The sequence below is a fragment of the Papilio xuthus genome, unplaced genomic scaffold, assembly GCF_000836235.2.
Source record: "Papilio xuthus unplaced genomic scaffold, Pxut_1.1 DF826949.1, whole genome shotgun sequence".
Lineage (NCBI taxonomy): Eukaryota > Metazoa > Arthropoda > Insecta > Lepidoptera > Papilionidae > Papilio > Papilio xuthus.
The window spans coordinates 5997033-6021800 of NW_013531700.1; the positions used below are offsets into that span (position 1 = coordinate 5997033).

Here is a 24768-nt window from a genome sequence, read left to right on the forward strand (position 1 = left end):
GTTAGTGGATTATGTCGATTGAAGATAAGCGACGTTTCTGAACGTTCAATATTTACTGAACACATTTATCGAATAATTTCACACGTATCTTGTGTGATCTGGATCAGGATTTACTTGAAGACATGAATAAATTTAATATTTCATATACGTAGAAAGAGTGTGAGACCAGTAATTATTTAACCTTGCAAGTAGCTAAAATAAAGAGAATTTTTAGGACAATCATCAATTTATTTTGCGTTATTAAATACTTATTCCTTCCTTTCTCGTTAGCTAATAAGGTAAAGTCAAAAAGTCAGAAACTAGGGAAGGGTCGCAGCGGCTTATGAAGCGAGTCTTAGATATGTACATGATGACCACCACAATTCTGAAAAGACTGCAGTGGTGAAGTAGAAGAAGAATCAGGAAGCTAATCAGGATTACGTATTTTATTTCAGAAATAAAAATAAATCAAGAAGCATGAATTTATTCACTTACAAAATAAAATGAAGTGTAAAACTCGTCAGCGTACAACTTCAAAGTATAATTTCTTGGTAATGTTTCAAAATAAGTTACGTAACTGAATATTCATCATGTCCGCGGAGACGAAAAGAATCTTTTAAAGCGTCTTTTAATTTTGAGGAAATTGGAAAAGTTTTAGATTGGGGAAGATCGGTTATCTGCCGCGCGGGAATCAACGGAACCAGTAGACTGTTAACTCGGCAAGAAACGTAAACGCCATCTGTGGGAAGATTTCAAAAACACATTTTTAAAACAACGCCAAGCATTGTGTTGTGAGCATGTGTATAATAAAAATCCTCTATGGATGGAGTACCTATAAAAACAGACAAGGCCAAGCTGGCCTCCAAAAAACTGGGTGTGCTCAGCAGAGCGAAGCAGTATTTCCAACCGGGCCACCGCCTCCAGCTGTATAAGGCGCAAGTTCGGCCCCACATGGAATACTGCTCGCATCTCTGGGCGGGAGCACCCCAGTACCAGCTTCTTCCATTTGACCGCATACAACGGAGAGCGATTCGAATCGTCAACGACCGAGCTCTTACTGATCGGCTCGACACTCTGGCGCTGCGGAGGGACGTTAGTTCCCTCTGCATTTTCTACCGCATATACCACGGGGAGTGCTCTGAAGAATTGTTTGGAACGATTCCTGCCGCCGAGTTCCGTCATCGGACGACACGACAGACCGCCAGGTTCCATCCACACCACCTGGATGGCTGGCATTCCACAACGGTGCGATTCTCGCGCAACTTCTTGCCTCGCACAGCCGCGTTGTGGAACGGTCTGTCCTCGGCGGTATTTCCAAACCAATACGACTTAGGGTCCTTCAAGAAGCGAGCCTATCACCACCTCAAAGGCCGGCAACGCATCTGCGGTTCCTCTGGTATTGTTGATGTCCGTGGGCGTCGTTGAACACTTCGGTGTTCCCGCTGCTCGTTTGCCCCCTTCTGTTATAAAAAAAAAATTGTCTATGGTTTGGTGTTTTATTTATTTATAAGATTTATGAAAACACTGCGATATTGTATAATTTTTTAAAAGATTAAAGGTACTTAACATAACCACCATTGAGTTCTAGAATTTAATTTGATTGAAAACTTTAACTTCTAACTATATTACGAAAGATTTAGAAAGCTAAAATGTAAAGCAGCTTTAACTGTAAGCTCTAGTTAAGTACGTTCTGTTAAAATAATCGAGTAAAACAAACACTTAGATCCGAGCACTCAGCTCACCACCGCGCCGCGCCGCGCCACACCACGCCACGCCGCGCTGACTACAACACCTACGGCAAGGTCAAGCTGAGACGACTAATAGATGGAATTTTCTCACATTTCAGATAACAAAATACTAAAATTCCACTGAAATATTATTAAAAGATATAAAATGAAAAATTTTATGGTGAAAAATAATTTAAATAGCCTATTAGTATTATTTCGTACACTAAAAATTAAATTTTAACATCCTTATATTTCTGTGATACTTGTAAAAAGCACTAATATTAGTATTCAATCACCAATAAAACTTGTTGAAAATCCATTTTCCTAACAAAATATTAAGATAAAGCGAACATTTTAAGAAACGCTTTTTACTCTCTTGAAATGTAAACTTTTTCATGAAAGTGGAAAAGTTTTAAGAACGTCTGAGCTGAAAGAGGGCGCCACTTTAGCGATAAGCGACTGTCATACTCAATGGAGTCACTCTTGTTACGTGAACCGAAATGTCACAGACATTTTATATTGTCCTACATAAATATTAATTGTCATAGAATAAGTTATAATAAATATTTTTACTATAAGTATTACTATTAAAATATTATCACGTGTGAGTGTAAGCTGTATCCATACCGGATGCAATGCCGACATCTCAAAGTCCCGACGGCGACTTCCGCAAATAAATAAAATGGCGCCAATGTGACGTCATTCCGGTTTATATGCTGCATGGTTGAATACGCGCTTTTATTGTGAGACATTTTATGTTTTATTGTTCAACTTTTATTCAAAATTACGAATTTAAACTAAACAAAAGCAGCTATTATTCAAAGTTAGGTTATCCATTGTATATGTAACCTGATTCTAGGGACCTTTACAAACATTTTATGTAAGAAAAAAGAAATGTACAATATCCATTGTTACAATGGAATGAAAATGGAAAGAAAAAAGTTGTAGTGGTTGTATAATAATTGGGCCACTAGATTTTTATGTAAATGATACATGTTTTTGTTAAATTCACTTCACACACAAACACACACACACGCGCACAGAAAAATATATATTATTTTAGATAGAAGCAAGAAATCATTAATCTTAATAAGTATCTTAGAAATTTAAATGAATGTATTATAATTTATATGTTCCTCCTCGCAGACTGGAATCAACTTTACTACATGTTCTGTAATGTAACGGTAAAATACAAAACAAAAGATAAACGCAAGAATTTTAAAAATAAAAGATAATTGAATAACGATGAAACCGTTCCACGTGCATTTAGCAGAGAGCTCTCAACTAAAGTGAAGGGGCGACGGCCATTTCTTCACAATATTCAAAACCCTTTCTACCAACACAATACCCACTGAATTAATAAAAACGCCAAAAGGAAAATTACGTTTATTAAGTGGTATTTTTTAAACGACTGGAAACTGAACAAAAGAACTTGAGGGAAAAACTTTTCATTGTATTACGAGGTAAAATAAAAATTGTACATGAAGTAAAGATATTTAAACAAGATATTATTAAAAAACACAAAGGTATTTTCGAAATATTACGGTTTATGAAACTCTATCAAATCCTATAATAAAGTCAGATGTCGAAATAATGATTTAAATTATGTCACGTTTATCACTCGGCTAGTTATAAAAACCATCACATTTATAGATTAATAGGGACATAACAACCCCCCTCCCCCTCCCCCACAAACATACAATACCCGTCACCAACAGCGTTGATCCTAATTTTTCCTAACAAGCCCGCCCCCCAATCGTCGTCGTAATTTAACTTCGAGAGGAGGTCTAATTCATCCCCCATTAACGTCGGCCACTCCGCGACAACAGCGCCCTCTTGTCCGATTTGATTACAACCTCTCGTCCCAAACAACCTGACAAGAGTTGTGAACCAAATACAACACTAGTTTTCGCTTATGACTTCGTCCATATTAAGTAATTACTTTGATTTATTTATATTATACATTTCGAGCAATGCACGATGCAAAATAAACAACAAAGTCATTATTTTAAATTCAAAAGTTTTCAATTAACCGCAAATTTTTATACGAAGCCGTAGTTTATAGCAATTTCATATCTAAAATTCAAAAGAATTTTTAATAAAGTAATATGAAAGCAATGGTAAATGAGATTATTCGATGTTCAATGTCGACAGGCTGATATCCAATAAAAGCGTATAGCACGGCGCGGGCAGGGTCGTAACAGGGTAGACAGAGATAGAACATTCCAGATATTTTCATACATAATAGTTCATATTGCAGCGTACAAATTAAATTAATTAAAACCAATCTCATAAATATAGAGAATAGTAATGCCGTCTTTCGCAAAAGATGGTACGACTGTTCTCACATCGACAGGGAACACTGCCACATATTCTATTTATGAAGATAAAATGATTTGTAGATAATCTTTGAGACTTGTTCATTTTTTTTTAATTAAAGACTGTAGAGCCAAACAAATATTTAATATAGTTTCTAAACTATATTTTGTATTAAGTAAAATGAGAACTTAAGCAGACGAATAATAAAATATTCAAACATTAGCTCCAGAGATTGAGGAGTATCGTTTGTAGGATAAAATCCTCTCCGACTCTTAAGAGATTAGTATGTATGATATATGTATGTATGTATGTACACACTGGCAACACACGATGCGCATAATTAATAACACGGTAATGCATTACACGCCTGAATTCTCTGAATTCGTAATGCGTATAAGATGGAATATTACATGACTACGTCTATAACATAAGTAGATAATTAAAAAATTAAAAAGCACGAAATGCACACTTGGTGCTGCACAGCTCAAAACACACACTTACACACACACACACACACACACACGCACATACACACATGCGTAAACCGTGTCTTATCAAGCTTAGTCAGGTATATAAGAGCAAATATAACGCGATATATATGTTTAAATAAATTATTCGTATGGTCATTACAACATTTTATTTCCCCCACGCACCGCAATGCACTGTTCATTGATTCAGTCTCATCCGGAGCTGATGCTGATGTAAACTTTAGTTAAAAGAGTTTATAAAAATTGAAATTAGCATTAAAGGACTTTCGAACCCAATAAATATGCCTCAGATTTATTTAGTAAAAAGTTTTGTTAGTAAAAACTTAATGTTAATTACTTTTATGTAAACTTCGCTAGATCTTTTAAACTGATATTAAAATTAAGCATAAAAACAAGTAATTCATTAAAATACTGTGAGTAACAAACTCGGTTCATAAATCGCAACTTCTATTGTTGCGGAGTCAGTCGTAGTCGGGGCGGTGTCATTAAAATTACAGACTTCCCGGAATATTTGCCATTGTTTCAGCATTACCCGACTCTCAGAATGCCCCGGACAAAGTCGCGGGGTGCGCGCTAACTTTGTCGGCGGGTACAAATCAAAATTCGCAAAACTTCGTTGAAAGTCCATTTCAATTTAGGAAATTCTCAACATTTACGTGATTTAATTAATTCAGTGGAGATTTTATCACGTCTTGAGATTATTAAAACGACCTTTTTTAAGTATTTTTTTCTTATCATATAACGATTGTCATATTGATAAATAGATATTTTTTTTTTATATGATAATAGATAATGGTTATTTAATTTTAATCTAAGAACGAAACTTAATAAACTTTGCAAAATTATTAACCATGTTTTCCTTATTCTAGTAAATCTAAATAAGTAACTACTACACAGACGCTCAGTCAATTTATCTGTTACATTTATTTGAAAAATCGTGAGTATTTTACAAACAAAAACTCAGATCCCGGATATCGTACTACCCTTATTCAATAACAAATGAATCGGTTAAAAAGCGAAGGGATTGTAAAAATCGTAAGCATTAAATATCGGTTCTGTTACAATTTGTGATGGGGTTTACAGCCGCCAACTGATTGCTTTACCATTTTATGCCTTTGGATGCTTCGATTGGATTTTAAATGTACTTTACGTGGTTTCATTTCATTAAATAACTTTGTTGTTGTAAATACAATTTACACTAACTACAGAAAACCCTCGTGTAATTTGTGTCAGTGTTTGTGCTTTATTTTTAATGTTCTTACTAATGTTATAAATGTGAAAGTTTGGATGGATGACTAATGGAATCACGATGAAATTTGGCATGCATGTGAAACATCGTCTGGAAGAACACATAGGCTACTTACTCCGTTTTTTTATTCCGCGCGGACGGAGTCGCGGGCAATAGCTAGTAGGAATTTAAATATTTGTAATTAAACTTAAAAAGACTTTAAGACTTGTGAGTAAAAGCCAAGTAGAAATCAACATAGACTCAAAGTCTGTTTTCTATTTATACCAAGAAGAACTAGATCAGAGTACATTCATAAGTTTAGTAAAGCTTCCTGAATAGCAAATTGCATTAACTAAATTACGGACATTTTCAAGAGTTAACAGATAAAGTTGCAAGTCACGTAACCGCCTGAGTCAGAGTTACAGCAGCCAATCAGAACTCTTTGTGCATCTCTGCCCACCCCGCGCGGACACAGCTCATCTAATTACATATTTAAAGTTGTTACATTGCAATGAGATGAAACATTCATCTAGCTAAATATAATTTAATTACTCTTTACCTAATACCGTATTTAGACATTACTTAAACAATATCTCAGAGTAAATGTAAAATTAAATCTACACTAAGCAGCACTATTGATCACTTAAACAATGAGTAATTGGCGACACTTAAAAGCAGGAGTACGGCTAAAAATAACACACTCCTGATGTGTTCTGGGTCACGTAGTTTTGTGTGGGGGTTTGTGAAGAAGTGAGAGGGGGTAACAAGGGTCGGTGCGAGCACAATCGTTCACGATGCAATCCCACGTAGCATTCAGTGCCGGCTTGGAGACTCACGTCGTCATTGTGCGCTCTCGATACAATGGCAACAGAAATGAAATCTATCGATTCTTTTATTGTACTGCAATGCCGGCAGTCGCTATTGTCGCCATTGTTATGTCATTATCTATTTATACAAGTTTCTAGAGGCAACTGTGAAAAAACAATAACTAGATATACAATTGAACAAAATCAATAAGTACTCATCATAAGCAATTTAGCTATGAAATTCATATCATTGTAAATTTGTTATAAACCCACACATTGTGCTACATTCTCTAAAACAAACTAACTAAAATTTCAGAATAAACCGTCATTTAATAAAGCTGAAAGCTTTGCTCTAAATATGTTAATCATGTATTAAAATTGTCCACAACAGTCCGCTGTTCACACAATCGCTGCGAGTCCCGCCGCTAAGGCTCGCTACACACGTATTCCTGTTGACTGAGCTGATTAATGCATTCACACACAACCTAATATCTAGATCGGATTAGGTTCAGTATCACTAAAATAGACACATAAATAAGATTAAGAACATTGTCTTATAAATTTCAGATACAATATGGTTTTGTGTTAGTGTTTCGGCAATGGAAACTCACAATTAAAATCACTTATATAACATTGATAACAATTATAAAAGCTTAAAAACCCTACAAGAGTTATGCCTAAGTTACGAAGAATCGTTGACAAATATAACCAACCAAACCACAAAAAGAGAATCACGTTTTGTAGACTTCGAAACATACAAAAATATTCCCTCTATCATAAGAAGCCTCTTTACATCTCAACTATATTAGTTTCTCTCCGGTCAAAGGATACGTAAGATAAATATAATAGATGCTTTTAAAAGAAAACTAGAACATAAAGGCTGTATCAAGTAATACTTTTATCTTTAGAGATCTTATATTCAAATATTTTGACTAAAAGGTCGACTAAAACTTCAGTAGGGACTTTTGTTTATATCTCAATCAAGTATTCTCAATTTCTTTGAATTTTCAGATTACATTATTAAGAAAATAAACTAAATTTGTTGACTTCTACATTTATTTTCTTACGTAGCTATAAGTATAATACATCAACAGCAACAAAATAGCAGAGATTTGGAGATTAGGTATAGTTCACTATAACACTTATTTACCTGACCGAAGTCGCAGAACGTAATAAAATGTAAGAGTAAATATTGAGCAAAGGGTTCTCAATTTTTGTCCGCTCAATAAAGTATATAAAATATTTCCTCAGGATAGAACATCTTTCAAGATTATCTTCTCGCTTTAGGTAATATGAAAAAACTGTCAGCCTACTCTAAGCACAGAGAATATATATCGATACTAGCTGTAGCCCGCGACTACGTCAGTAGAAAATTAAAAACAAACTTAATAAGTAGCGTAGCTATGTGTTCTTCCAGATTATGTTCTATATCTATGCCAATTTCAGCGAGATCCATGCAGCCGTTGTGAAGATACCTTCAAAAAATATGCACCCATCCATCCATCCATCTACACATTCGCTTTTATAATATTAGTAAGAAAGAGTAAGATGTAAGATATTTAAGTTATCTCAACAAAACTTAAAACTCTTTGGTTTTCATTTTAACTATTAAAAGACATTTTCGACAGCATAGATAAGAGTTTAAAGATCTTTGTAATATATTCAAATGAAGGCAGAGAACAAAGCATCTAATATATTCAATTCATGTCTAGACCGAAGTTTGGGAATTCCTTCAGACCTGTTAATATTTGATTGAAAGTCAAACGGTATGAATTTGCAATTTAAATACATCGCTATTTAACAAAAACATAAAGCTTTCATTTTAAAGATATGTAACGAGAAATTTAAAGTAAAGAATATACGTTATTTTATATTATTTTAAAATAGCTATTAGTTGTACAGATTTTTATTAGAATACTATGGGTTTTGAGCCAAGTGCAGCAAAACTATCGCAAATAAAGTTATTACACCAAAAGCTAACAAAGTTTTCAGTAATTAAATTAAATATTTTAATTAACTCGCATAATTAAATAAACAACTATCACTAATTGAAGATTACTGTTAATTAAATGGGTTAAAAATCGAAAGAAAATAAAATAAGCCAACATTTCATCAAAAATGTTAAAGGTGAATCAAAAATTGAAATGTCAGTTGTATTTGTGAAGAGTTCAAATAATTTCAAAGGTCAGCAGAAAAGCGGTATACTCATAGAAATAAAAAAATAATGTGGTCTGAATAGCATTGACTCACAAAAAAAAGACCAAGAGCAAGAAGACCCAACGGTGTAGTCGTAAATTGAAGGTTCACTAGTTGAAATGAAGCAGCAGAATACTCTCAAATTTAATACAAGTTGGAAAGTGGTCTACAAAGAAACTGTACTAAGTCTGTAGAGATAAATATTATGTTAAAAAGTCACTTTTTGACGCTACTGAATCAAATTCCATTGTCGCCTATCTTACCCTACTATATTACATTAGTTAACAAGAGAGGAATGTTCCACACGAGATACAAGCTGCTAATTACACTAACATGAGCTTAGATTACTTATCATTATGTTGTACTCCTCTTATCCTTCCCTTTCTACCCTTCTAAGACAAAGATGAAAAGGGGAAGAGACGGTAGAGCGAGATATTTATTTAGCAACTAATATTATATTTCTATGGACTGACTTTTTTTAATAAGCATATATGCTTTATAACGTAAATAAGATTCAAATATTGTAGAGCAAATAAGTTTATAAGTCTAGTTTCTTTTTCTATTTTACACATTATCAAGGAATAATATTGTAACACGTTGAGTGCCACGTCAGCCATCGGTGGCTGTCATTAGATTAGTTATAACGTTAAAAATGTAAACTATTTTGTACTGCGATCGGAAACACCGGCCCTTTAATACCAGTGCGTATAAGCGGCGCTTGTGGCCTGAACGGGATTGTCTTAGAAATACGCGTGGCGCTCAACGTGTTAAACTTTCAATACAAGTATTGGGATCAGAACTGTATTTACCATGAAGATATCTATAATCCTGTAAGAAACAAGTCGGAAACTTTTTATCCCGGACAAGGGACAGGTATTACTTGAGTTGACGATTATCTTCTAGACGACGCCCGACTTTTATTGAATGAACAACTTAGAATTGTCGAACTGAATGTTTATTTCGATCTTTTAACTTTAGGATAACATCTAGAAATATTTTTCTTCTCCTTTTCTTCAAAATTTTCCGTAAACTGATACAAAACAATTTCACAATTTTTTTTTTGTTGGAAAACAATTTGATATGAGATTCTTATCTGAAACTGATTTTTTCAAACAAACCAAATGTTACAGGATAGTTAAGTATGTAGTACAATCTTAATATTAGCAGTACAAGTAGAACTAAATCTTCTTAACGAGTTTTTGTTATTTTCATGTTGTGAAAGATTGTTGAACATAGCGCGAATTGTGTAATGCTAATATCTGCTTTATAAAATCTGTCAGATTCGCGTATTTCTGAATTCCATTAATAAAGACATCAACTGATATAAAAACAGCTAAACGCTCACTTTATTCATCCGGTGGCTTCACCAACTAGTTTTTTGAACAATAACACCACCGACGCTTTGGTATCAACATCGTCGACGACGCCGGCGCACCCCGCGCCCAATGCCCCCTCAAGACGCGCCCTAAGATCGCAGGCGCGCCGTGAGCTGAGGGCCGTGTCCGGGAAATAATAACAGTACCACTCATCCTGATGAAGGGCCCCCGATGGGATCGAAACTAGTCAGTGCCGCCACCAGACGAATATACGTTAGCGTTTAGCCGTTTTTATATCAGCTTATTATAATGTCTCACGAAAGTTTGAATAATTTAGTAAAGTCATGTCAAGTAAATCTAGAAATACTTGTGTATGTGCTCAATAAGATTTGTAATTGCAGAGCATTGTGTTTGAGCACATATCAGTGCGATCTATTAGCGAGATGGATCATTAATAACATGGTAATTAATCACAGTATAGCGTGACATTATATCAATCTTATAATATACGAAACATTAACAGATGATAGAAAATATATGTATTTGTCATTGCAATTAATCTATCATAAATATTACAAAACATTTAAGGACTGAAAAAGTAGCTCTTTAATGGAATCCATTGATTAAGCATAATATTTCGAAGTGGCAAACGAGCAAACGGTCACCGGAATTCGCCGAAATGACAAACTAACCGTTGTCCATTGAAATCCGTAGTTGCAGATGCATTGCCTACAATGAAGGGAAAGAGACCTAAAATAAGTCTCCGGCACGCTATTTTGTTTTCGCTTGCAAAAGGAAACGCAGAATTGCTTCTACTTCACGCCTGTCTTCTGTGCCGTCGTGGAATTGCAGAACAACACCGCCGTTAATGACATTAAGTGAACGAAATATATCATCCCTTGGACGTTTTCCTTTCTACTTCGTCTTGTTTACAGATCAAGTAAATAAGATTAATAGGGATTAATATTAAAATTGTCAACGAGCTAACTGATGGCACAATCCGCTTCCGTCCACAGCTTAAAGGAGCCTTAAGACGAAATTATTCGATAACCTTTGAAGACCGGCATTAATTACTGGCGAGGTAATTGGGTCGAGGCCTCCGAGGCCGCTCTTTGAAACAATAGACATATTGAATTGCAATCATTAATTACACCATGCTTTGTCAAAGTTCGCATTGTTCAAAACGTTTGTTTTTTATATTACATTTTTTGTATTTGACATTTTTCATGAACATGAATTTTTAATTTATATGTAAAGAAAATTATTACAACCTATGTTTTGGTTTATGCGTTTTAAATCACAGTTAGTTTATTAGCAATTGCTAACTCACCGAGAAAGCTTTCAAGAAGACGAGGCACTGTATGATGCCTTCCATCGTGTCCCCCGTGAGGCAGAAGGTGCCTGTAAGGTGCCGGCCGCGCTTATCGAGGGGCCGCGCCGCCGCCAGGCTGGCGTGAACCAGCGCCCCCCGTGCGCGTGACCCCCCACCTGCCGCACCCCCTGGACCTCCAGCAGCGCTCACCGCGCTCACAACGCGCGACAGCGACTCCATATGAACACGTACAACACTCACTCACAGACACTCAGACTATTTCACCTCAACAAACTAGTTTACCTCTTTGGTAAATTTAAGCTAAAGTAGTCAATTAGTCGTCAATATTCTCTAATAGAATAAAGATCTTAAAAGCACTAAACAAAATTGAGCGTACGTTTAAGTCTTGACCCTAATTTGGCACTAAACATATCTCTAGATTCTTAATTTGACACTAAATTAATATTAAGCCTCCTCTGTAATGGTATCGACCCGGAAAGACAACGTGGGTACAGTCTTGATCTTCTTGGTCTTCTGGAAGAGTTCCTCGCACTCCTCGCATTGACACTTCTCCCCCTGAGGACCCCACACCTTCAAGTTCAAGAGGAAGGCGATGAAAGAGTACAACAACACAGCAAGTCCGATCACCAGGTATAATTCCATTCTGACATAACACCCTGTAGAGTAAGTTTGTGGTAAACTACAGTGGAACACCCTGTGTCTTATCGTAACAGAAAGCTTCTGTCGTTAATGTGAAACTTGGCAGTGAAATGCGTTAGCTTTTAACTGTCATCAATCATTATAACCGCCTACAGTAAGCTTTTGTATCATACAACATGTCATGTGAAAAATATATAACGTACGTGATAACATCCAAAGTGAAGGCAAACGTTGCGTATAAAGAAAAGAAAAACGTAAAGAAAACAATGCACACATCCATCTTAAAAAAAGCTATCGCCTGAATACTTAAAAAAAAACATGTTTATATTTTGTAGAAAGCCCGCCAAAAATATTTTTAAAAATAAAATTGTTATTATCATTGTTAATGTGTAAAGTGATAGAAATATTAAGCGCGCAATAAAACCATTAGCGAATATCAACCTCATTATGAATATAAATTATAATAATTTGTTTGGCAATTTTAAAATTGGAAAGCAGTTAACGTAATTGCGTTTGCAAATGGCGCCGATCGGCTATAACGAGATGAATTATTGCTTTTATTATTTATTTTGATTTTGGCGGAATTGCGACAAACGTTATTTGAAGTCTTATTGATATAAAAACACTTTATTATAATCTTCTATTTAAATCTTAGAATATTGTAATATAACTAGTTCAATAGTAGAAATGCATATAGATTTTCATAAACGTACGACACAGTAATCTTTCAAGAGCAACATAGAGAATAACAGTCGTAAGGAAGCGTCGCAATACAATAGAACAACATCGAAGAAATTCTCAGCAATATAAAGTCATCTTAAATATATTGCAGTGTTCTTTGCATTACAAAACAGATTGAAACAATTTAGTTTATCATTTAAAAAAAAGGCCTATAAATATACGATACTGTATATACAGTGTGTCCCAAAATTGAACGATAATACTGTAATGGTGCATAATCAGATCGATAACTACACGGGAAAAAGTACTAAAAAAACCCAACTCTTTTTGTTTAAAAGTTACATTCACTTTTGTAATTTTTCTTATAATTTGATACCCTCCACCATATGATAAGACATTGTAGCTACAAACATGAAAATATTCCTAATTTTTTTTTTGTATTACCTACCTAATAGTTAATACAAAAAAAAAAGTGAGCGACGGGCCGCGTCCGCGAAATAATACCAGTACCACTCATCCTGATGAAGGGCCCCCTCGAAACTAGTCGGTGCCGCCACCGGACGTATATACGTGAGTGTTTAGCCGTGTTTATATATCAGTTTAGTATAATGTCTCACGAAAGTTTGAATAATTTAATACAAAAAAAAGTATTTTTCCCCATGTAGTTATCGATCTGGCTATACGCCATTACAGTTTTATCGATGAATTTTGGGACACGCTTTATAATTTTACCAGCTGAGATTTAATATTTCATTTTATCCTTATTTTAAATATACAATTACAATGTCTAGACAAAGAAAGTTCATTGAATTTAATTCTGTTTAATAAGAGTAAAATTAAACTGAATTTAGTAGCATTGTCAGTGTTTCCATTAATTAAGAAATTAAATGCGATATTAACATTTCAATGCTGAATATTTAAATGCAAAAACTAAATGGTTATTCACTTTTAAAGAAAAATTTTAGTTTAATTTAAAGGACTGGGTTTTTTGATATTTCATTCGTTAAAAAAAGATAAACATTTTTATTGAAATAAAAGAAAAAATGCCGATTTTAACAAATCATGAACATTGAAACATTATTATGTGTTACTTGTGAAATGCGATGTTAACCAATAAGTAATGAAGCACTCATACCTAAAGCAGAGTGCTGATATTTATAGTGAAACATAACACAACGTCGTCATTCATAATATCAATCAGCGGCGGCCATAGGGTTAAAACACATGTTTAACTTAACACTGTCTGAATATTTTTGGAGTAATAAAATATGTCCTCAAAAGCATTATTTTTACCAATTAATAGCATATCATTGCAATTAGATGAAAAAATAAATAAAAATTTATAAGTCGATTCTTGACTTCTTCAATTCAAGCATTGAAAGAAATGTAAAGTCGGGAGGACAAAAGTATTTGCGGACAAAAACAATCGTTGATTACGTCCCGACAGACAAATGTCTCGCATCTTTCTCCGTCCTCACAAACATCCCCCTCCCCGCCCCCTACCTACCCCTAGCCACCTACCCTAATAGGAAACGTGACTTGCCCCACTACCCCGCTACCCCGCGGCCTACTGACAAGCCGCCTGCGAAGTATGGCCACGTTGAATATTAATATCGGTGCCCTAACCGAACTGAAAACCTCACGACTAAGTAGGAAATTAGTAAGTTTTGTTTCCCACTGTTTGCTGTGTTCATTTATTTAACAAATGCGCTGCCGAAGACAGATATTCAAGTCAACGATAATGTTGTTTCAAATATAAAATAAGTAACTTATACAGAGTTACGAATATATAAAAATAATAGTTTAGTTAAGAATTCAAAAAAATCAATACTTTTAAATCTGGGATAATTGAGATGGTGTCTTTAATACGCTTATTAGCAAACACTCTGAAGCCCAAATTACGAGCGCGAGGAAAACTTAGCGCTAACTCTGCATAATCATTAAATTAAATAATCAATTTGGGATTAAAAGCCGTGGGCGAGGCGAGACCGAATTAAAATTCATTTATTCAGCGAACAGACCACAGGGGAGCGTGGAGCGAACTCATTAATGATTCAACTGATGCTTCACAAGTGCCGCTGACGAATGTCGTCAAGACATTCGCTAATGATTCCACATAAATCTCAAATCATCAATGTATCGCCGAGGAATCGAACGATTGCTCTGATTGCACGACTACCTCGAAGCCGATTGCTCTTGAACAACCGACGCATGCCAGCAAAAGGCAATTGACCCTTGAGCTTATTGTAACTGAAGGTTTATAGAATTCTTGCACCATGAACGTATTTATGTCAGAAATTTTATTCAACTGTTATTATAATCCGTTAGCTAAGTTAGGACGAGATGAAATATTTTAGAAATAATGTTTTATTGATTTTAGGACATCAAAAATTACGAAACACGAAAAACAATATTTAAAGTGAAAAACATATTTGTAAAAACGTAAATAAGCGAGATTCATTTAAATGTTGTAATTAATATGGTGAGTTTAAACTTTAATGTTTTTATGATCACTTGCGTACATTTTTTCAACCATTGAGTACAGATTCCAAGCTTTATTTCATTAATGAATGATAACGTACGTAGAATTGGAAAACGAAAATAAATTTTCAGGTAATTCATCTATTAGCGATGCGACGTAATGACAGATTTCACTAAAGCTTTTCTAAAAGCTGTTTATTGAATCTGACAGCTTCAAACCAACGCATTTCTGAGTGTATCAAAGGCATATTCCCAGGGTGTTACCACTGACGTTTCTCTATCGCGAGGTGATGATAGTCGAGCAACACGTCAGATCGCGTCGTGTGACGCAGCGCGTGGCACGTGCGTCTCCCTCGGCGGGCGGACGAGCACTGAGCGCCGCCCGCCCAACCCCTGCCAACCCCTACTGACAGGGGATGAATCCCCGCGCCCGCCCCGCCGCAGAAACTCTCAATTATTTTATTGGGAAAGCTAATGAGACGAGAGGCCGATCGCTGTCTGATATTCCCCTGGTTACGTTTAAGCGAACCTATCCGCTGATAGTTGCGGTTATCAACGCCGAACCGCTTCACACCATTTATTTCTGCTATGCTTTTACATTTCATATTTTTGTTTTTACACAAGTCAATTCCAATATATTGCTTTAAATCAAGAAACTTTACATTTATCTATCATTTTGTCTACTAGCATCAAACGTACAGAATGAAATATGTAAATAAACTCGACAAGACATTATTAATCCCTTAGCAACAGAAATATCAAAGGGTTGAGTAAATAAATAACTCAGAGCTGATTATTCAAAGGGCTGGGCTGACAGAGCGCCGGAGCACGTCGCCAACACTTTCTGTTACGTAACAACAACGGAGCGATATCATGAACCGGAATTTATCGAAATAAGATAAATAACTCACGTACAGATGTGGATATCTCCCTCCTTACATTGAGAGGAAATTAATATTCATAAGTACTAATTAGTTAGATACGTAGTTGTATGGGCACGATACTCCGTAATTCCGCGACTAGCGCGTATTTTCAAGGACAGTTCCTACGTTACGAGTGAATTATAATCTTGATACTGCCTGCGTGTTGTATAGCCTTTATCGTTGAAATGGAGGAGGTTCCCAATTAGTCTGTATGTTTCGCTTATACATGACATTAGACAAATGCCGTCAGCGTCGCTATGAGGATTGACATCCTTTGAAATATTTTTATTTACTGTCGATAGCGTACTTGTATTTGTAAAATGTACGAACATTTAACATTCAATACTATAAATTCATGTAAGCTAGAAGTCTCAACGTAAACGGCAGCAATTTGTCGTCCACTAGGCTTGCATAAAACTTAAGAGGTCACCACAAGTCGGCTTTTATTAGAAAACGGGCCGCAGCGTGCGGCGTGCGGCGTGCTCATCAAAAATTTAAGATAAGTGTTATAGCACCTAGCCCCGTTAAACTTTAAACTGACGCTACGCTAAGATTTTACTTTACTGATAAAATGACCTGAATATCCACCACCAACGTTACAAGTATCCTACTCAAAAAATATTCAGAAAAACTTACAGCTGAGTTATTTTCATACATTGAAAGATCAGTCTACATCCAATTTCTATGCAGTCGTAAGAGACACGCTGGAAAGAATTCAATTCAGTCATAAGAGTGTTAAATTTTATTTTCTAGAAATATTGTTTGTGATAATAACATCAAATAGCTTGATAGATTTCCGCGAGAAGCTAATATCCGGAATGTCGTTAGTGCGAAGTTCGCTTCTCAGTAAATATCTTAGATCGACGCCATTCCAGCTGCAAGGCTAATACGCGTCATTAATGCATTATTATGAACAAGCCCTCTCATTCCTCAATTATAAAAGCAATCTGTAAAGTGTCTTCTTTCCGACATCGCATAAAACGATGTAGTTATAATAAGCAACACTTCTTGCGTCGCGGAGCCGCGATATTCAATTTCTTTTCAGCTTATGATCAAAACGACAAGACTAAGCATGTGTAGTTCTTAAAGTGCTTTTGCTACTCTCAAAAACTACAAGTTAGATCGACGTCTCTACATTAGAAATTCACAAAGGACTACGTGTTGCAGACCGCGGCTTGAAGCTGAAATGTCAAAGGAGGCAGGAGAGGGCAACCACATTCCTAGTACATCACATTAACTGTTTGAATCTTTAAAGCTTCCCATGTATGTAAACAAGACATTTTAATTCATATTTGCATGACAATAGAGTTAAATGATAAGAAATAAACTTGGTAACGCTATTAATTTGTCAAAATCAAGGAAAAAGTCAATTAAAATACTGTCCAACTAATCAGGAGGAAGTATTTCTTCGTCCTTACTCTGTTAACTTTTCTCCCCGACAGCAGGAAAAGTAGGATAAACTTTGTTTTCCGTTACGGTCCATCTTCAACAATTTTCCTAAAATGTAATTACAATATTAAATTAGTGTAAACAGAAAGCTCTACAAAGTTCAAATTTCAAAGCGTGGGCTTACACTGACATGACAGTTCGTAACTCCGAGGAATTTATAAAGAATCTTGGTATTAGCATTTTGTTAATTTTCTGTAATTATTATTTAATAACAAGAACATAAAAAAATCAATAAAAGTAATGTATTTATTTGTATTATTGTAAACGGGTTTTATAATAAGGCTCCTCAATTCCAGGTCAAAGTTAAAATGTAATGTTAGTACTTGTTCTTAGTAATATTCCTAAACAATACTCGTCTATGTTGAGTAAAATCCCTAATCAAACTTTACTTACAAAAACTAGGATCATATGAGCACAAACAAGTTGTGATGTTGAACTATGACGACCGTAGTATCGTGTCCAATCTTTCCATCGCCGGCCGGGAGCAGCAGAGCGCCTTCCGAACTGCAAAAAAGGAGCTTCTCCAACCCTAGAGGGTGCTTCTAACTTGTTAAGTTGACTGTTCCTAACATTATCTTATATTTATTAATCGAAGTTTTCAGAAACTTACTTTTACTTAATTTACTTTTTTCAGTTATTTAAAGTAAAATATTACTCGCAAAACAATTTTATCGTCTTTGTATTTTCATTACTCAGATAAGAGACCAAGTTCTTTCAATCATTTCTTACGAGTCGCATCAAAAACATTTTAGTCAGGGTATTTTTCAAGAAGCATAATCGGAGAAGAAATCAACGATGAGTGGCAACGCGAAAAAAATCAATTTCGCTTAGCGCCGCCAAATACCAGCAAAGCATCGTTCAGCATTAACACTGCCGGCTTATCAGCGACCATCGGAGACGACAAAACAAACGCGGAAAGTGTAGCACCCTTCCCCTCCCAGCCCCTTGCAGCTCCTCCCGGCCCCTGAGGGTCTGTAATCCTCTCTCCCCCGCCCCCCTCTCTCATTGTAGCGATAATTTATTTATCAGGACCTTTGCGAAAGGAATTACATAATTCATCTCCGAATTTCTTTCAAACACTTCAACCGTCGTTTAACGAAATATTCATGTTCATTTCGATTTCATAAAAAATTAATAATAATGTAATGCTTCGTAACAATGTACATATCATAAAATTACCTTTTTATAAATAAGCATTAGTTACTTAATTGTTTACACAATATGAAAACATAAAAATTACGTAAATAACAAAGATAGAATCACAAACTGAGCACTATACAGATTTTGTAGATAGTAAGGTCTCCAATAGTAGGGAATAATATAAAAACTTCGTGCAAATATTTTTATAGATGGAAGTCCGTATCTCGTGAACTGTGGCAAACAAAACTATGACAATTCCAATTAAGTATATTTGTTCTGAAACTCCTCAGACTACAAACTATAAGAACTGAAAAGGTCTTCATAACTAACGTGATGATGTGCTCTCCCGCTGCCGCTTGTGGCGATTGTCATGAGTTATAGGCTGAAGCGATTTGATGTTAAACAAATGAAATAGGAATGACAAGTGCTTTGAAGTTACCAATTAGGTAATTATTTCATCTAATGATCTTCTATTTTGAAATGTTAATTGTAATCATAATTAACAAAGCACCAAAACCGTTAGTTCTTTAATATTTTTATTAAATAAAAACTCAACTTGCATTGTAAGTCAAGCGTCAGTGACTTGAACAGATGATAACAGCGAGTGAAGTCACACAAAGTCGTCTCAACTTAAATTGAATCTCTTAGGCCCTTCCTACACAAGGAATCGTAAATCTATGAAACTAATATCGTACACTGGCGTCGCGAGTATCGCGTCGCGCGCGCTCCGTACACACGACGTTAAATCAACGACAGGAGTCGTCGATCTTCCATGTCATTACGTAAGTGTAAGCGATTCAATCGATTTTAATTGCGTTGTGTACGGAGGGTCCTTCTTAACTGGAGACAGCAAGAAATATGATATGTAGAGTTATTCATTTTGAAAATAAATAACCTTAACATAAAATGATTTATTGGGGACATTGGACCCAATATATAAATAAACATCTTGCTATAAAAATATCATGAATAAATTACCTACTTACAATATTTTCAAAATTATCTAAATTGAATATTTTTGATATCCTTTTTATAATATTACAAATACACATTCAATTTCATCTTTCATTCGCTCCGTCGTCGGTTCACTGAGCAAATATTCTCGAGAGCTTCATTGCGGCAATTTTGAGAAGCAAATCAAGCCAACAAGACGAATTTAAAGAAAATAAAATGATTGCGATCAAAGGAAATGCGCTTTTCAATGCAGCTTTACCCTCTTTATACTACAAAAACTATACTTTAAACTTATTTAACTTAGCTTTATTTTTTAATTATGAATGTCAAAATATTGGAGCTCAAAAAGTTTTGAGTAAAAGCACTCGAAAGGCTAATATCAACATTTACTTGATATAATTGTACTTAGTACTTGTAATGCAACTTACTATTATGATATAAAAAAATAGTAAATTTATATCTGAACATATTATCCAGTTGTCTGAAAATCCTTTTATTAAAAAATATAGTATTTAAAATTAACGTCGAAGAAACGAGGTGAAGGACGCGAGGTGAATGATAAATTAAACATGTCCGACATTCATATTCTAATTATGTGTGCACGAATTGTTGTGCAAGTGAAAGGTGTACTTGAATGTACTTATTTACGTGGAAACAACAACGTAGTTAAAAAATTCGTCTGTACAACAACAGGGGGCGTAGCTCAGATGGTAGAGCGCTCGCTTAGCATGCGAGAGGTACCGGGATCGATACCCGGCGCCTCCAAAAAATACTTTTTCTGAAAAATATTTCGATAGCATATAGTTACAACTACCGCCTTTTTTATCTTTTTTATCTAACTCCTAGTTTTAAGATAAATCTATAAACAACTCAAATACAGATTCCGTTTAAAGTGTACTACCTACCCCAATCAAGCACAAGTGAAAGCTAGATAATTTCCATGATATTATTAGCTAAATATCCATATTATCGTCAAACTTGTGAGTAAATCGCAAGCTGTCGTTAGATAGATTCGGGCTAGATAAATAGATTTGGTCAGCTTCTGGAAACTACGAAAAGCAAAGCTTATTAATTTTTTTAATAAAAAAATTAGTATGATATAAGTTTTAAGTTTACTCCACGATAATAGACTAAAAAGAAACATACAAAAAAAGTAATCAGCTCTTAAAATTCTACCGTGACCTTGCGGCTTAGTAAGTGGGACATAACTTTCGCTCCAATAACTCACTAATTACAAAAGTAAGGCTGTGTCGTATGTTGATAATGACAAATATGTGATGACACCAACAGTTATTGGAACGGAAAAGGTCATTGCACAATATTGTATAGCACTTTTATGAACAAGAAATCAGATGGAAATCACGTACCGAGATTTAATATCGTATCTACCATACCTTTAGGTACAATATCGAATTCTATAAATATCAAAGCCGGAGTATTGAGACATTCTACGATGATTATAAATATAGAATACAAAAAACATTCAATCTTGATTTAAGCACATATCTATACAGTAATAACTTGAGTTTTCACTGACAAAACGTTTGTAAGAAAACATATTGCCTTTCATTATCTCTCAAAATATTTTCGTGTAGATGTTTTTGCAGTGAAAACTCACATGTATGTAATTTTAAGTGAACTATTTACAATTATTACATAACATCTGAATCAATATAAGACAATGACAACTAAATAATTTGTTTCCAAACAATACTAACTATATACGAGTATTAACTGTTTACATTGTGTAGATTAATACATTCGTAACTATCACCAACGAATGTTATGATGTATGTTTGTTTGAATGTATCTCCAAACGGCTGTATGTATCACGCTAATATTTGACATAAATGTAGAACATAGTCTACACGAGCACATATGCTACTAATGAAATTTTTAATTTATTTCTGCGCGGACGGAGTCGCGTTCAACATCTAGCTATTATTAAAGAAGGAATGAGAACCAGTATGCAACGTAGTAGTAATGATATGTCAACTTTGAATAATTGAGCGTATATTAAAACCGAGCTTCAAGTACGGCTATTTTCAATTGCACAGAATATCGCACACAAAACGCACAGAGTTGTGCCACTCCGTACAGCAAATTGCATAGAATCCAGAGCAGCGGTGCACGCGGTGTTTGCGCTCAGACTCCTGCCGGTGACGTCAGCTAATTGTGCTAGTACAGTCAGCTGCAAAAATATGTAAACATTTACATAACTTCAAAAAATTGTACACGCTTTCGGTTTCAAGGATACGTAAACACATCTTCGCCAATGGTCAATATTAATAGTTTAAAGTGTACGGAGGGAAAAGTGCATACAAACATTTTTAAGCAAAGGTAAGTTTCTGAATATTTGTAAATGTATATATATTTATGCAGCTGACTGTACAGCAGAAATTGTGCAGTCACGTTTACGTACGTGTTTTGTGAAGTTGTGCAAATTTGACGGCCATTAGACTAATGTTGTCATGTACGTTTTAACATGAAACTCGTAATGTAAACGCTAATTACGTTACGTTAATTCAATTACGTTAGACTTGAACGTCAGCGTTAACAAATGCATAAATACCGTATAATCACGTAAAATATCAACCTATTCATTCATTTTCTAACTTTTTATTGTAGAAACATATAAAACAGTGTTCCTTATATGTTAACTTTAAATCAACAATCTGTATGTAACATAGTTCTGTGCAGTTTGCTACGGGACTAACTTTAATGTACATAAATACCTCAGAGAATTGGTATGCTCCATTCCAAGTTACTCCTAATGAAGGGATAGCTTAGAACCCTAGGGATTAGAACAAAGACTTACATGACTTTTATTCTTTCAGATAAAAGTCGTCTTGGGAACTAAGAGCAAACCTTTATTGTAGCCGGAAATAACGATATAATATATCTTTGTATTCGAACTATAATATTTATCTACAGTTAAACTTTGAGAATGTTATACAGTAAGTATTTTAAATGAACGGTACCGTAGGGTCTTTACAGATTAATTTTAGGGAACACTGTAGTTTTATACAGAATTTTCGTATTATGACCAACAGGGGGCGTAGCTCAGATGGTAGAGCGCTCGCTTAGCATGCGAGAGGTACCGGGATCGATACCCGGCGCCTCCAAAATTCTCTTTTGTTTCCTTAAATATTATTTAAAAAAAACAATAAACATACTCATAACAACATATAGGTGGGAAGAATATGAATTCATATTTTTCTTGTAAATGTCAACAAGCAAAAACTAATTATTGTTGAATTAAACAAATTGAATGACGCATTTAAATGCAATATTCATATTCCCCTGTAATTTTTCGCTTATTTGCAGATTTACAACCAACCTACTTACAAATATTAGTTGCTAGCAACTTGAATGTAAGTCATTAAAAAAAAAATAGGTCAAATTATAAGTAGGTACTGCGTCTACCTGCGTAGCCCAACGCAGCACCGCGCAAATGCATATTTAACAGTAAGAAAACAAAAGATTATTAACATATTTAAGATATTGAAATAAGTAATTGAATAATAATAAAAATCAACGAAATATATCCTTTTTTGGTAAACCGCTATTTAGTAAGTTTGAAAGGACAAAGACGACAAGTAAATAATCCTAAAATAATTGTAGCAAAATACCAGGCGTACATAAAAAGTTAGAAGTCTGCGCACTCGACCGCATGCGGTATGAGACTAATTTAACGCCGGGAATGTGCACTAACAAAGCGTCTCGCGAGCCGCACTCAAAGGATACTTAAGGCCGCATCTCTTCCCGTTCATAAACCTCTAGTACTCAGCTGCACACTAATGATGACTTTCTTTAGTGTAAAAATAAAAAAAAACCTCCACTTTTTTCATACGTGTAAAATTTTATCAAAAGTAAATTTTACTTACTATTTTTGGTTCATGTTGAGAACACAACATAATTTTATTAAACTTGGTTTTGAAAAGTTGTTATATAAATTATTATGAGAAAACTTTGATGAGTATTCTGTTATTCGTTCTGATAGTTCTGAATGTCAATACAACACAATACAGAGTTAATTGCTTTATGAAGGTTAAACCGCTTGAACTCGCAAAGGTTAAATTAAACCTCCCACGTATTTACAAGTTAAACCAGCCACCTCGGAGTAATTAAGTTCCATAACGCTCCAATAAACATCATAACTTTTGTTATTAGGTTGTCGCGCGGATAACCTTCAGATTACTCGTTTATAAGACGGTTTAATACAACTTAAAATTGATGAGACATCATTTATGTTATACAATGTCTTTAACAGACAAAATGACATTTTCAAATGAATAAACTTTAATTAATGAGGCCCTAAAACATGTAAAAAAGCAACAATCTAGAAAGAAAAACAAAGCCGGTACGAAACATGAGAAGCAAGTGTCGCCCGCGGGAAGACGGACAAACAAGGCGAGTGCGCGCCTTGAGTACCAGGCGCACAGCGCGCCGGGGAGCTCAACGTCCTGCAACCTGCGACACGTGGCGCGACTCGCGACCTTAGAAACCCCTCTATCGCGCCCGCACACTAGCGACACCTGTCACGTGGTAAAATTCAGAAACACTCACATCTCTCAACCCAACAAGTTACATTTTTCACTTCTTTGTAGGCGCAATCATTCAATAAAAAATACCTATAACTGTTACAGTAATATTAAAATAATTAAATAATAAATTTTTCTTAATTTACATATGCATTTGCGGTTCTTTATTGTTTTGCCAAGATATTATTAAATGTTTCAGTCTCTGAATATCATCTCATATACATCTTTAAATTACGTATAATAAAAGTATTACACTTTACCCATGAAAAAAATCGTGACAGAGTATATAAGTGGTCTCCATGTTCTCTCTCTAGACACTTCAGCTTATTTACGTTCAATGTGGATCTTTAATTATTCGTTATTGTATAAAATGAGTTAAGACTTCAGTATTTTTTCAAATAATTTTTAATAAAATTGCATTTTTTCTAAATATACCAACTCTCAAACAGCGCCATCTATATTTTGATCGGAAAACTACTACGAACGTTTGCTACCCCCGAGAACATCTAGAGGGCGGCACTTCATAGTGCACAGTACTTTCAATAGATGGCGTTGAACAAGAAAT

The 24768-nt window shown here is 34.9% G+C and overlaps 2 non-coding genes across 2 annotated transcripts; both read left to right on the forward strand.

Annotated features, from left to right (window-relative positions):
- Positions 1-20351: 20351 nt before the first annotated feature.
- Positions 20352-20424, forward strand: TRNAA-AGC (transfer RNA alanine (anticodon AGC)). Its single transcript has one exon. It is a non-coding gene; the product is annotated as a tRNA-Ala (tRNA).
- Positions 20425-22711: 2287 nt separating this feature from the next.
- TRNAA-AGC (transfer RNA alanine (anticodon AGC)) lies at positions 22712-22784 on the forward strand. Its single transcript has one exon. It is a non-coding gene; the product is annotated as a tRNA-Ala (tRNA).
- The last annotated feature ends 1984 nt before the right edge of the window (positions 22785-24768 follow it).